Source organism: Schistocerca nitens, chromosome 7, assembly GCF_023898315.1.
Source record: "Schistocerca nitens isolate TAMUIC-IGC-003100 chromosome 7, iqSchNite1.1, whole genome shotgun sequence".
In the NCBI taxonomy this organism is placed as follows: domain Eukaryota; kingdom Metazoa; phylum Arthropoda; class Insecta; order Orthoptera; family Acrididae; genus Schistocerca; species Schistocerca nitens.
The window spans coordinates 491,607,230-491,621,064 of NC_064620.1; the positions used below are offsets into that span (position 1 = coordinate 491,607,230).

At 40.5% G+C, this 13,835-nt stretch overlaps 1 protein-coding gene across 1 annotated transcript in view; it reads left to right on the top strand.

The window, feature by feature from the left end:
* The window catches only part of LOC126195703 (protein O-mannosyl-transferase TMTC2-like), a 607,124-nt gene that overhangs the window by 592,231 nt on the left and 1,058 nt on the right, over positions 1 to 13,835 (top strand). The window lies entirely within an intron of this gene.

The window sequence follows — 13,835 nt, forward strand, 5'->3', positions numbered from 1 at the left end:
CTGCGGCAGAGGGGTGATTGTCAACTATATGTATGAGACTAGTGACCACTTGAAAGGCGCAGAAGAGAGCTTAGTGGTGTTACATATAGATAAGGAAGGATGTGAAACTCAACTGAGGAATTGGAAATAGCAGTCCAACGTTTTCATTATGTAATTAATGTAGAGAATGGCGAGAACGGTAATGCTTTCTTCAATGGTTATTTGAATGTTTTTCGAGGATGACTTTACAAGGATAAATGTGAACGATTTTGCACAGATAATCACTGACATGATATCTCTCCACGTCCGTGGTGACATGTTTTGAATGTTATGAACATTCTGATAGCTCAGTGCTTTCTATCAGAGCCGTACACATGTTCTAGCAGTGCACTGGAACGTGGTTGATGTGACCGATGCTCACCACTTTACGAAAGAAACGTTTTGGCGGATGGGCAGTAAAATGGATAAGAGGAGCAGAGGGTTTGGTGTTGCCATTTTTAAAGTAGGACGATGACTTCATTTTTAAATATATTTGTTTTTACACTTTGACCTTGTGTGCTTTTGAGCTGGCCGGAGTGGCCGAGCGGTTCTAGGCCCTATAGTCTGGAACCGCGCGATCGCTACGGTCGCAGGTTCGAATCCTGCCTCGGGCATGGATGTGTGTGATGTCCTTAGGTTGGTTAAGTTTAAGTAGTTCTAAGCTCTAGGGGACTGATGACCTCAGCACTTAAGTCCCATAGTGCTCAGAGCCATTTGAACCATTTTTTGTGTGCTTTTGAAGGGCCTGTTTAACTCAGACTGCTCGATAATCGAAGCTTCACTAATATTAGTGGTTGCATTCTGAAATATCCGAACACGTGATTTCCAAATTGCAGATTATTTTATTTAAGACTGTTTCCTCAAGTTTTCACTAAGCTGTGTAATACTGGTGCAGGCTTGTCTCATCTGAACGTACAAATGAACATAGTGTGGATGAAATAGAAGACATTCAGTTGGTATAGCGTAGTACTTCAACAAGCACACACAGAATTCCTACATGTATTGGTGTTCCGCAACAATGTGACGGACATTAAGCATGCAATGTCTCTATTTATATCATTTACAGCGAGATGGAGGTGAAGGTAACCGATTGAAATTTTGTCACGGGCTAGTTAGCAAATGGCCGAATAATACCATGACAACTGTTTGCTAATGAAGCCACGTTCATTCCTCAAGGTATCAATAAGAATCGTAGCTTAGGTCGGTGACTCGACTAAAACCCACCTCCGTGGAACGCTGCTCTGAAAATGTATGGTAAGGTATGACAGATAATGGGGTGAATGGTCCTGTTGTGTTACCGAAACAGTCTTACAGAGCACCATAGTCTGAACTTCTTGAAAACAGGCCTCTAGCATTGTTAGGAGAGGTTCCTTTGGCTACAAGTATGGATATTTTCTTAAAGTATGAGAGTGCTCCATTGCATTCGAGTCATCAGGTGACACATAATCAAACCTAAAATTCTCCATAACATGAAACGACAGAAATAGTCATCTTTCAGGCTATGAGTGTCCCATGATCTTACCTGGTTACATTTTGAAGGCAACGTCTGCATACAAAAAGTAAACAAAGAAGAAAAATTGATCGTTGGGATTATGAATAGCGCTGTCCGTATGGAAGAAGGCAGAGGCGCCCTCACAAGAGCTACATGTGGTATTTTACGATAATTCCAAAGTGCAATGAAGTCGTAGACGTGAATTGCGAAAATCAACTTTGAACATAATCATTTGGTTGACACCTTGACTAAGTATTTTTTTGAGTTACATTCGAACAGCTATGTCTCTGTAAAACAATAAAAACTGGACACATGTTATATGGAATGTTATATTTAAACTGATTTATTTTACCACCTCCTAAAATATTTACTATCCCTGAAACAACATGCACGTGTATGTGTGTGTGTGTTTGTGTGTGTGTGTTTATGTGTCACTACCACTCATAAGTAGTGACAAATAAGCCCTGAATACTTTCATGATATGTAGAATGTATACTCGTATTTCTAATATCCAACGTAACAAACTTAGTGACATGAACTGACTCGTGTAGTGACTAGAAAGTAGTCACACAATATACACTTCCATAAATTCAGCGCAACGAAAAGAAATGGGATCCTCAATCTATCATAATTGTAAGTAACACATGATGACAGCAGTTCGTAGCGGCAAAAGTTTAAAGCATGTGTTAGCTTTCTGCTTGTAGTGACCAGCTGTGGAATGGGGCTGTCTCCCAACTTGTGCACACATAAATTCAGAATGCCGAAAATAATTAATTAATTAGTGGAATCATATAAAAGCCATCGCTGCCTGTGTACATAACATTGTAACCGTTAAGTGAGGCTACACAACACGATGCCTCACAGTAGCACTATAGTACACGGCGATCCACCTACTTGTTAGCAGTGCCTGAAACCGAATTAGCGTGCAGAGAAATTCTTCGTAACATTACTCATAATTCTAGGTGGCCAGTCCGTTGATGAGCGGCTACTCATTCGAATTACTGTAACTCACATAAGTTACTTACGGAAGACTACACGACAGCGCCCAGCCATAATGGCAGGCAGCTTCAAGTACATGAAATATAACAACTTATAAGGTTTTCGATTAAATGAATTCGTAAAAAGTGGGTTTAACAAGCAATGGATTGATAATAAATTGACTTCAGATACAAGAGAAAATTTGTACACCCCAAAAGTGATATTTCAAAATACATTTCCAAGATTCAACTTTGAAACCAAAGCAACGTCTTCTGAAATACGTGATCAGATACCGGGAAAAATTTAATGTTGGACTTCAGCAGAGGTTCACATCTTTGAATCCATAATATCTCAGAGTGAAGTAAAGCAGTAAGTGATGAAATAAACAGCTTACAAATAGCTGGCGATAGCAACCTATGAGCACCTATTAAACAGTGTGGAAACACGTCTCAGGATAGCGACTCTCGGAGTGATACAAGCAAACATTCCCGCTCCAGCGCTGCCACTTCCCTTCATCACAGTAACTAAATGTAGTTGGCCTGACCCGACTGGTTATGCATTGAAGCGTCTGCTCAACAGCGTGGACCTCTGTCAGCAAAGGCATCTTCCTCCTTAAAGTCAGAATATAGCACAAAATGAGCCTTCGACCAAGTGTGAACAACAAGTGCGCAGGAATTGATGGCATGCTACTTTTAAACGAGAAGGAACACATGTCTATACCCTCGAACGGATACTATAGATCCAGAGCAAACTGACTCGCCAAAGACCTAAAATGACCAATGAAACACAGAGGTTCCTAAACAGCTTATATCGATCGTTCTAAATCGTTTAAAGGCAATTCTTACAGATTATAGAAACTATAAGAATCACTATTCACAAAAAGGCGAAACATACTGTGCGGAAATGAAAGTGCTATGTAAACAGACGCATTGCAATGTCAACCTACATTTACAGTGCTTAGAAACTTACACTTTCTTCCACTGACGGTTTCTCAGAGTCTGAGTCTAGTATTGCCTTCTGCGTTGTACTGAATTACATACGTCTTATTTCTGAAACATGTTCTTAATGGTACGGTAATTACTTCACATCAATGTTTTTGTTAAAAAAATGTATTGTTAACTTCTGTTAATCAGTTTATAATATACCAGCATCGGCTGTTCAGTACAGTCTCACAGTGGAGCTAGCAGGTTTCTTTATTCTTGTGTACACTGCCAAATTTCAGTGTTTCACAAACCTCTCCTTCTAAGCAACGTTTATAACTTTCGCCTTAATTTTTTTCTCTCCTTGTATTCAGTAGTCTGTACAGTCTACTATCCTGTCCCATCTTTCGTATTTTTGGCCAAATAGTTAGCAATACTTTCTTTACAAGGATGTTGGCTACAAATTTTGTGACGAGAGACGCGTTATCGGAACAAAAGCTGCACAAATGACTTGAACAAAATTCTTAATATTACCTTACACATGCAATTTAGTAACTTGTAACTGAGTTTGTAAACTTCTGTGATTGAAATAAAAGGTTTCTCATCATTTTGCATCACGAATTTCAGAACCATAATTCTGTATGTAATACACTTACGGTCTGTGATAACATTATCCTTTGTAGATTTTCAAGCAGGGTTAATCGCCAACCATCTCGAAATGTATTGCGTGATTCGCTTGCAGGAAGAGAAAATACTTTTTCTTTCTTCAGTGCTATTTTGTGAAAACCTTCTTACTTTCAAATGTGTTGTTAACGGCAAAGGTTGTTAGTCAAAAACTGGTTACTGTTACCACTTACTCACACACATCAATATAATCGTGGTTGTGTGCATCTAACACATAATTACAGTTACTCTTTTGTGAAGTGATTAACCTTGGGTAATAGTAGCTAACTCCTAAAATACGTCAAATATGTTAATGTGTAGACTTACTTTACAGAATTTTGCAAGATGTTGATATTGCAAAAGCAGCTGAATACAAAACTTTTAGCTGGCCTGCAAAACAGATTTTTAGTTACAATTTTGATCAACATGTGGATAATTGGTTAATACCATCCGGAAACAAATTATTATTGGTTTTGGTTACGGTGCTCTAATCTTTATGTTACCCGCAAAATGGATCTGTTTTGCCTCTTGACTGACTTAAAATTTTGTAGATGACGTCGACAGAATTAGGAATTGACCAAGTATTTAACCCTGTGGAACAGGAATTTGAATACCTCATTGGTTTTTCAATGACTGATGCACCTGTGTATGTAATGAGTGAAAAGCCTTGTATAACTATCGACATCCTTCATTTCAGTTATCAACTAAACCCCATTGACTCAGTATCGAACCATGTGGAATGATACTTGCTACCTCTCCTCATTTTTAATATCACTGAAGTATCTGTGTCCGAACTTATTGAAAATTCTAGTGTAAATATGGACATCCTTGTTATTATTTACTAACTAAAGCAATCATGGGCTGATCGTAGGACTGTAAGGAATAACACTGATGTACACGCTTCATAACGCTGAAGTTTCCGACTGAACTGTTTTGTACGGTTTGACGACTTTCATCGATACAACCTTCAGCCATTTCCATCATTAAATTATGTGGCTTCTGTTAAGTATTGAGCCCAGGTATGTTTGCAACATCTTCCTCCATTATGAAAGGACTTAGCCAATATTCAGCCAGTTGATTCAAGCGATTTTCCTCACGTCTGGTGGTCCTTCTCGTGGTCTATCTCCATATTGGAAGGCACCGCCTTTGTCCATCTGGCAATATGGCAGGCCCTTGCCGTTTCATACTGGCTGTTTTCTTTACGATGTGGATAATTGGTTAATAGTATCCAGAAACAAATTATTATTGGTTTTGGTCACGGTGCTGTAAACTTTATGTTAGCCGCAAAATGGATCTGTTTTGCCTCTTGACTGACTTAAAATTTTGTAGACGACGTCCACAGAATTAGGAATTGACCAAGTATTTAACCCTGTGGAACAGGAATTTCAATACCTCATCGGTTTTTCAATGACTGATGCACCCGTGTATGTACTGAGTGAAAAGCCTAGCATAGCTATCGACATCCTTCATTTCAGTTATCAACTAAACCACATTGACTCATTATCGAACCATGTGGAATGATACTTGCTATCTCTCCTCGTTTTTAAAATGACTGAAGTATCTGTGTGCGAACGTATTGAAAAGTCTAGTGTAAATATAGACATCCTTGTTATTATTTACTAACTGAAGCAATTACGGGCTGATCGTAGGACTGTAAGGAATAACACCGATGTACACGCTTCATAACGCTGAAGTTTCCGACTGAACTGTTTTGTACGGTTTGACGACTTTCATCGATACAACCTTCACCCATTTCCATCATTAAATTATGTGGCTTCTGTTAAGTATTGAGCCCAGGTATGTCTGCAACATCTTCCTCCATTATGAAAGGACTTAGCCGATATTCAGCCGGTTGATTCAAGCGATTTTCCTCAGGTCTGGAGGTCCTTCTCGTGGTCTATCTCCGTCTTGGAAGGCACCGCCTTTGTCCCTCTGGCAATATAGCCGGCCCTTGCCGTTTCATACTGGCCGTTCGCTTTACGATACCTGTGACGTCAGTGAATGTTCTAACGTGTTCTAACCTTTTTTGCCTTTCCTAGTAAATCCCAACATAGACTTTTACAAGCCCCTCTATGCGGTTTTGAAGTTTCCGACTCGTATATTCATCAAGCGTCCAGGAATCACAGTTGTATATCGCGAAAGGCACGTTAAACAAAAACAGTTTTTTTCAGTTTTAGTGCAATGTTTTACTCCAAGACAGCGGAATGTCTTCCAAATGTCTCACAGCTCAGCATGATACATCGAAAGATTTACAAGCTGAAAAACGTATATGTGCTCTCTGAAGTGTCCAGTAGTGAGTTATTGAGTTATTTCTACAATGTTCTATTTTGTAACATAAAATTTGTCTCAAAAAGTCATATGTTCAGTCACACTGTCTGACTTTCCCGATGCGACATCTGATACGGACGCTTGCAGTTCGTCAAAATCATTTCCAACAGTAAATCTCAAGGTTTCTTTCCGTTGACTCTGTTTCCTTCTTTTTCCCAGTTCGGTATTGACATTGTCATTTTCGGGACGCCAGTGAGTACATTGGGATGGATACGGTCCCCTTGTTTCACTCTTCGGTGAATTGGAAACTCTTCAATTGGCTCTCTGACACTAAGAAAAACTGTAGAAGTTTCGTACATATGTTAGTGGATTTTAATATAGGCACCTCCACCCCGGCTCACATAAGGCTTGGACGACAGCATGGTGGCTAGCTGAATCAAAAGCCATTTCAGAATGTACGAAGGCTATGCATTGGGGCGTCCGATATTCATTTGCTCAGCATGTTACTTCCCAGAGAACAATAACACAGTTTAGTGTGCTGAAGCTGTTGCGGAAGCCAATCTACTCAATAGGCTGAGCTGCGTCAAGGATGGGACTGACACGATTTAATAACATTCTTGTAAATGCTGAAACGTACCCTTTGAACAATTATACACGACTGTCCTTAAACTGACACACAATGTTTTTAGCGCAACGCAAACTGACTTTCAAAAATTCCTACAAAAGAATGGCCCTGAGTAACATTAACCTATACCTTTCACAAATCACTTACCTCACCAAAATTCTTCGTTACTCCAACTACTGCAATACAGCGAGCGCCACTACTGCCAGCTAAATAAAAGATTCAAACTACGGAAGGCACTAACTACTGATAGACATAGTTAGCAAATGAAAGATTTTAATAGAGAACAAACAATGTATTTACCTTAATAGTGTTGAAAACTCACAATATACATATCTGTTCATGACATCCAATTTTAAAAATTTCAAAACTCCGCCATCTCTCTCCCCACATCCACCACTGCTGGCGGCTCACCTCCAACTGCGCAACGCTACGCGCTGTTCACAGCCAGCTGCCTAACACTACAATGGCAGACAACAATGCAAACTAGACACAGACTGCACACAGCACAGCCAGTGATTTTTATACAGAGGTGGCGTTACCAATAAAAAAACCTAAACAGCCTACTTACATAGCCCCCATGCTCCCCACAAAAAATTTTACAAATTGTTTTGGGCACTGGGGAATACATATTTGTTAAAATTTTTCATAATCGTAATTACAATAACAAAGAAATCAAATGCACACACTTATTGATACAATGTTGGTCAAAAGCTAAAATTTTCTCACAGTCCATAAAGATAGTTCTGATCATTCATCATAATAGTAATTACAGTTTTTTTTTCACAAAGTCTCATTAGTAAAAGAAATTGCACACAGAAGTAGTGGATTTCCATGCAGTCTTGAAGAAGTAGTGTTGTCCTTCCAACGGAAAGACAGTGCTGACTCTCGACATGCTGACAGGTAATGGACCACAACAGAGCAAACCCACAGCAGAGTCAGTCGAAGTTTTGAAGAGTATTGGTAGGTAGGTCATCACAGAGCAGACCCACTGTAGTCCTGGTAGAGATTACGGTATTGGTGGGCCACCAGAGGTGTAGACCCACTGTAGTCCTTGTAGAAATGGCCAGCAGCCATCTGTTGTGACTGTGCAGGTGCACAATCACCATTGAAGAGTCTTGCGGACAATATAGCAAGTCCATAAACCACCACTTGTGCACTCACAAAGTTTTTGGAATTGTCCTTAGAACCAGCAATGCTGTTATCCAGTCCCTTCCTGAATTATTAACACACGTGCAAACACTAACAGTCCCTACTTCTCACATATTGTCCATATACTATGACCAACAGAAATGTGTGCAGTGAAATGGAACTTACAAGTTAATAATATGATGAACTGGTGTCTGAAACATGTTCCTCAGTGCTTTTCGGCAGTGAATTTGCACCGGCAACATTCACATTTTGACAAGCGGAAAATGTGTCTTGACTCATTTGAGAAAACGGTGAGGACGCAAAACCTGAATCTACAGTATTTGCAAAATTGTGTCCTGTCATTTCGGATTCCTGAGGCGAGCTGTTGCCGAGCGATCGATCGATAATGCTTCCCTGTTCACTACCTGTTTCACTGTCTACGCCTGACTTTCAAAAATTCCTACAAAAGAATGGCCCTGAGTAACATTAACCTATACCTTTCACAAATCACTTACCTCACCAAAAATCTTCGTTACTCCAACTACTGCAATACAGCGAGCGCCACTACTGCCAGCTAAATAAAAGATTCAAACTACGGAAGGCACTAACTACTGATAAGCATAGTTAGCAAATGAAAGATTTTAATAGAGAACAAACAATGTATTTACCTTAATAGTGTTGAAAACTCACAATATACATATCTGTTCATGACATCCAATTTTAAAAATTTCAAAACTCCGCCATCTCTCTCCCCACATCCACCACTGCTGGCGGCTCACCTCCAACTGCGCAACGCTACGCGCTGTTCACAGCCAGCTGCCTAACACTACAATGGCAGACAACAATGCAAACTAGACACAGACTGCACACAGCACAGCCAGTGATTTTTATACAGAGGTGGCGTTACCAATAAAAAAAACCTAAACAGCCTACTTACAATGCTTTGCACAAAAACGCAGACTATAGCTAAGGTAAGATAAATCTTTATGTCGTGAATGCTTCCTTTCTTGTGGAGCACTATTACAATTGTGCTGTGCCGTCCGAACAAGACATAGTCAGGGCAAAAGTACCACAGGCGCAAAAATTCGAGTTGGTGCCAGTGCCATAGAGACTCGCCACTTAGCCGCGCAGTCTGAGGCGTCACGCTCTGTGCGGCTCCCACCGTCGGAGATTCGAGTTCTCCCTCGGGCATGGGTGTGTGTGTTGTCTATAGTTTAAGTTAGTTTAAGTGGGGTAGGACGTCAAACGGGCCGACTTGGAGCAGGAGAGGCACCACAGGAATTTTTAATTTCCACTGTCTATACTTTTACAAGTAAATTCATAAGACTTTGTCAGCATCACCAGGAAGGATTCAGGATTCACACTCGTAGCAGCGGAAGTTCAAAAACATAGCAAAATTATTTTTTTTACATGTGAAATTTCATAATTTTTTCACTTACTGTTGGCTGCATTTGTTGCTATAGGTACACTTTTCTTCATAAGTAAGAGAGACTGTTCGATGAATTTTGTGCAGCATACAAACCATACTTACAGGTGTCCGAAACTCTAGAATCTATTTAATTTATGAAAAAATGAATGAGCTGTTAAGTTTAGAAAAAAATCAAATTATGTAGTTAATTGTCTCAATTCTTAACACAGTTTTTAATATATTTGGAAGATTCTAGAGTTTCATACACCTGTAAGTATGGTTTGTATGCTGTGCAAATTCATCGAAGGACCTCTCTTACTTGTGAAGAAAAATGTACCTATAGCAACAAATGCAGCCAACAGTAAGTGAAAAAATTATAAAATTTCGTGTCTAAAAAAATTTATTTTGTTATGTTTTTGCACTTCCACTGCTTTGAGTGTGAATCACGAATCCTTCCTGGTCAGGGTGACAAATTTTTATGAATTTATTTGTAAAAGTATAGACAAAAGAAAATAAAATGTCCTGTGGTGCCTCTCCTGCTCCAAGTCGGCCCGTTTGACGTCCTACCCCCCTTAAGTTAGATTAAGTAGTGTGTAAGCTTAGCGACCGATTACGTAAGCAGTTTGGTCCCGTAAGACCTTACCACAAATTTACAAATTGTACTCGCCACTTGCGCGAGTTCCACGAGCACCAAGGGCAGGCGCTGAGGACGGTCATCGACTTCGCCTCGGCCAATTTCCGGACGAGTACAATCCGCCAATGACCGGACGGCAGCGGACAGAAGTTACTCTGAACATAAAAGAGCAGCTCTCGTCTAGTTGGTTATAGATCATCGTCCAGGGCTGACTTAGACAGGGAACATCGCTTGGTAAAGTCTTAGAAATGAGCAGAATTTTTAACAAGTGCTCGTAAGTTTCGTATTTTATCATACGTATTTTAGTCTTTTACAGTATCTGATTTCATATCAACGAGCTGACTGTTTCCTCTAGCTGATCCTCCTTAGTACGCAAAACGGGTTAGAACACTGTTTCAGAAACAACGAAACAAACATGCCAAATTTAAACAGACGCAAAATCCCCAAGATTGGCGATATTTTACAGAAGCTCGAAATTTAGCACGGACTTTAAAAAAAAAAATTATCAATTGGCTCTGAGCACTATGGGACTTAACAGCTATGGTCATCAGTCCCGTAGAACGTAGAACTACTTAGAGCTAACTAACCTAAGGACATCACACAACACCCAGTCATCACAAAACACAGAAAATCCCTGACCCCGCCGGGAATTGAACCCGGGAACCCGGGCGCGAGAAGGGAGAACGCTACCGAACGACCACGAGCTGCGGACTAGGGCGGACTTCAATGCGAGATGCTTATAATAGTTTCCACAACGAAGCTTTGTCTCGAAACTTGCCAGAAAATCCAAAGCGATTATGGTCGTATGCGAAGTATGTTAGTGGCAAGAAACAATCAATGCCTTCTCTGCGCGATAGCAATGGAGCGACCATCGAAGACAGTGCTGCTAAAGCAGAGTTACTGAACACAGCCCTGCGAAATACCTTCACAAAAGAAGACGAAATAAATATTCTAGAATTCGAATCGAGAACAGCTGCCATCATGAGTTACGTAGAAGTAAATATCCTCGGAGTAGCGAAGCAACTTAAATCACTTAATAAAAGTAAGTCTTCTGGTCCAGACTGTATACCAATTAGGTTCCTTTCGGAGTATGCTGATGCATTAGCTCCATACTCAACAATCATATACAACTGTTCGCTCGACCAAAGATCCGTACCCAAATACTGGAAAGTTGCACAGGTCGCACCAATATTCAAGAAAGGTTGCAGGAGTGATCCACTAAATTACAGGCCCATGTCGTTAACGTCGATATGCAGCAGGATTTTAGAACATATACCTCGAAGAAAACGGTCTATTGACACACAGTCAACATGGGTTCTGTAAACATCGTTCTTGTGAAACACAATTAGCTCTTTATTCACATGAAGTGCCGAGTGCTATTGACAAGGGATTTCAGATCGATTCCGTATTTCTGGATTTCTGGAAGGCTTTTGACACTGTACCACACAAGCGGCTCGTAGTGAAATTGCGTGCTTATGGAATATCGTCTCAGTTATCTGACTGGATCTGTGATTTCCTGTCAGAGAGGTCACAGTTAGTTGTAATTGACGGAAAGTCATCGAGTAAAACAGAAGTGGTTTCTGACGTTCCCAAAGGTAGTGTTATAGGCCCTTTGCTGTTCCTTATCTATATAAACGATTTGGGAGACAATCTGAGCAGGCGTCTTCGGTTGTTTTCAGATGACGCTCTCGTTTATCGACTAATAAAGTCATCAGGAGATCGAAACAAACTGCTAACAGATTTAGAAGAAATGTTGAGATGGTGCGAAAAGTGGCAATTGACCTTAAAGAAGGTGAGGTCATCCACATGAGTGCTAAAGAGAACGCATTAATCTTCGGTCACACGATAAATCAGTCTAATATAACAGCCGTAAATTCAACTAAATACCTAGGAATTACAATTACGAACAATTTAAATTGGAAGGAATAAACAGAAAATGTTGTGGGGAAGGCTAACCAAGGACTGCGTTTCATTAGCAGGACACTTAGAAAATGTAACAGACGTACGAAGGAGACTGCCTACACTACGCTTGTCCGTCCTCTTTTAGAATACTGTTGCGCGGTGTGGTATCCTTACCAGATAGGACTGACTGAGTACATCGAAAATGTTCAAAGAAAGGCAGCACGTTTTGTATTATCGCGAAATATGGGAGAGAGTGTCACAGAAATGATACAGGATTTGGGATGGACATGATTAAAAGAAAGGTGTTTTTCTTTACGACGGAATATTCTCACGAAATTCCAATCACCAACTTTCTCCTCCGAATGCGAAAATATTTTATTGGCACCGACTTACAGAGGTAGGAATAGAATTGGAAGGAGAATCAGGACAAACGAGAGGTACATCATCATGCCAGTTAATCATGTTAACAAAATTGTTTATCGACACCTACAAACTTTTTTGTAATTATCATTATGTATCACAGTATTTTAATTATTAGGTAATGGCATTTTCGTACTGTTACTGTTTTTTATATATTTGACTTCTTAGTCTTAACATAACATTTTACGTAAATCACGAACGTTGAACTTCTAACTTCCCATGCCAGATGGTGGGTATTATGTTTTTTAAAAAACCTGTGTTGTACCTCATTTCATGTTATTCATATATTATTCTTTTTCATTGTCTTTTTCTCTTTTACTTGTCCTGCACTCTGACAACTTATTATCGATCTGTTTTATGATTTGCAACTTGTTTTTTTGTTTAAATACGCCAATATATTTTAAATATTACCTTCCCCCTTCGTCTACTTTGTGTTTTACATACATTTTAAATTTGAATTACTTGATGATTCACAAATGCACAAGAGTTATTTTGTGTTAATATCTTGCAGAACCAGTAATATTAAGTCTTCACATGACACATGTCACATACAGGGCGTTCCAAACCCTGTCACACCGAGGTCTGCTGAACAGGAGCATGTAAACAGCGGTCTCAGTTTACGTGATCGCTCTAAGCTTGTTGATACCAGTGCTTACCAATTTTAATTGTATATTACAGGTATGTTCCTACCAACTGTTATGTTCATACACAGGTGCATTTGGGATTTTCTGTTTTACACTCTCAGATCGTTTTGTAAAATTTTTAACTTCTAGCACTGAGGATGGTCACTCCGCCTCACCTTCCGTATACGCTTCCCGTCCCCCACGCGGATCCTCTATGACCTCATTTCTTTCCACCATCTGCTCCTATTTCTCGAACATATCCGCATCCTCTACACCTCCCGCCGCCTTAATCCCCCTCACCCCCTGGTCGCTCCTCTCCTCTCCCGCCCCCTATCCTCCATCTCTACACCCTTCATCTCTATTCTCAAGGTGGCTTCCATCAACTCCCCCTCCCGGATGATGCCCTCTCTCCCTCCATTTATCCCTCCTATCAACTCTGATCCTCACTCTCCCTCCTTTCCTCTGTCCTTTTCCCGGGCTCCCTCTCCCCGCACTTCCATCCTCTTTTTTCCCCACCTCCCCTCTCTCTTCCCCCTTCTCTCCCCCGAGACCTTTGCATTTCCCTCCTCTGTCTCTTCTTATTCCCTCTCACGTCTGCCCTGCCCCTCTCCCCCCACCCCTTATGAGTCCTCTCCCTCCGTGGTTCCCCCCCTTTCGTTTTTTCCTCCTTGTTTTCCCCCTCCTCCAGGTCCCCCCCCCCTCATCTGACTTTGGCTCGGGAGTGTCATCTTTGTGCCGCCATTTTCGTGCAGTGTT